Raw genomic sequence first — 2,450 nt, forward strand, 5'->3', positions numbered from 1 at the left:
AGACAGACAAGACAAAATACGGAACATGAACGGACCGGGTCAGAACCAAGAGAGCTACGCAGTACAAAGGATTAAGCAAAGAATGGTCAGGAGAAGCCGGGGTCAAATACCAGGAGAGCAGAGAAGTACAAGAGGAGTCCTAAGAGAGTAGTCAGGTGGGAGCCGAGGTCAAAATACCAGGACGGATGCGCAGTATAGGAGGAGCAGGCAAAAGGATGGTCAGGGAACAGGATCGGGTAAGTATTCAGCAGTCCAACAAATAGCCAGGAACCTAGAAATTAACAGGCAACCTGTAGCCAGCAGGCTGCCTGTATTTATAGTGGGGAGTGAGGGTCATGTGATGTGGCCAGCGTCACATGACCGACAGACCAACCAGTCGAGCACCGAGTGATCAGCTCGGCGCTCAAGGCAGACTAGGAGCAGGGAGCCACCCAGCTAGTAAAGCCGCCCTGGGAATGAGGTCAAACACAGAACCTCATTCCAAAATCTAAGCAACAGGTCTGCGGGCAATGGGGGACCGAGTGCACCTTCGGAACCCCGTGACAGTACCCCCCCTTTTACGAGGGGCCACCGGACCCAAGATTTCAGGCGATGGCTTTTCAGGGTGTTCTAAATGAAATTTACGAACAAGTCTAGGAGCATGAACCTCCCTGGCAGGTACCCAAGATCTCTCTTCAGGTCCATACCCCTTCCAGTGAATCAGGTACTGCAAGGAATTACGCACCTTCCTGACATCCACTATTTTAGACACCACATACTCGACAGCATCATTAACAAGAACTGGCGGAGGCGAGGCTTTTGATGGTACTACCGGTTCAAAATATTTTTTAAGCAGAGATTTATGGAACACATTATGAATGTGGAATGACTCAGGCAGCTCCAACCTAAAAGATACCGGGTTAATCACTTCCGTGATCTTATATGGTCCAATAAAACGAGGAGCAAATTTTTTAGAAGTTACCTTGAGAGATAGATTCTTGGAGGACAACCATACTTTATCCCCAACCTGAAAGTTTACCCCCTTGAACGTCTCCTATCGGCCTTGAGTTTTTGAGAACATTGAGCCTTTTCTAGGTTCGATTGAACCCGGGCCCAAACTGTGCACAGTTCAGAGGAGAGTTTATCCGCTTCAGGGTTAGAGGAGGAGACGGACGACCCAGAATGAAAACGGGGATGAAAACCATGGTTACAAAAGAAAGGGGAGACCCCAGCGGAAGAATTGACACGGTTATTCAAAGCAAATTCAGCCAACGGAAGGAATTTGACCCATAATTGCTGGTCATCAGCAACATACAACCCTCAAGAATTGTTCCACAGACTGATTAAGGCGTTCAGTCTGCCCATTACTCTCAGGATGGTAGGCGGAAGAAAAAGACAATGAAATTTTACATCTTTGACAGAAGGCCCTCCAGAATTTGGACACAAACTGCACACCCCTGTCAGAAACAATATTTTCCGTGATGCCATGTAAACGAACAAACTCTCTCACAAAAATAGACGCCAGGGTTTTAGCATTCGGAAGTTTAGACAGGGGAATGAAATGAACCATCTTGCTAAACCTATCGACCACTACCCAAACCACAGTCTTACCCTCCGCCAGCGGTAGGTCAGTTATAAAGTCCATCGAGATATGGGACCAGTGTCTACTGGGAATGGGTAGGGGTCGTAGGTTACCAGCAGGGCGAGTCCTAGGTGTCTTAGACCTGTCACAAACCTCACAGGCTGACATGTAGGACTTAACATGCCTGGTCAGAGTGGGCCACCAATAAGATCTAGAAACCAGATCCTTAGTGCCCTCAACACCCGGATGTCCACAAAAGGCAGAATCGTGACACTCCCCCAACAGCTGGAGACGAAATTGTACGGGAACAAACAACTTATCTGTTGGGGTGGATGCCGGTGCCAGATGTTGTTCAGCCTTAATGCGAGCCGCGATATCCTGGGTTAGAGCTGCTAAGAAGATGTTTGTTGGTAGGATGGATTCAGGCGGCGTCTCAGTGGGTTGAAAAGCATGGAAGCTCCGAGATAATACATCTGCTTTCACATTTTTACTTCCCAGCCTGAACGTAATGGAGAAATGAAAACGGGTAAAAAACAGAGCCCACCGGGCTTGTTGGGGATTCAACCTCTTAGCTGACTCGAGAAACATTAGGTTTTTATGATCAGTGACAACAGTTACTCGATGCCTTGCCCCCTCCAAAAAATGCCTCCACTCCTCAAATGCCCATTTAATAGCCAGCAGCTCCCTATTCCCTATGTCGTAGTTTCTCTCCGTGGGAGAGAATTTCCTGGAGAAGAAGGCACACGGTCTTAGGTTAGTGAGGCTAGCAGGACCTTTTGAAAGGACTGCTCCTGCGCCATCCTCGGACGCATCCACCTCCACAATAAAAGGTTTCTCCTGATCAGGCTGGATCAGAATGGGAGCGCTACTAAATGCCTTTTTTAAGGTT

This window comes from Bufo bufo, chromosome 9 (genome assembly GCF_905171765.1).
Source record: "Bufo bufo chromosome 9, aBufBuf1.1, whole genome shotgun sequence".
Lineage (NCBI taxonomy): Eukaryota > Metazoa > Chordata > Amphibia > Anura > Bufonidae > Bufo > Bufo bufo.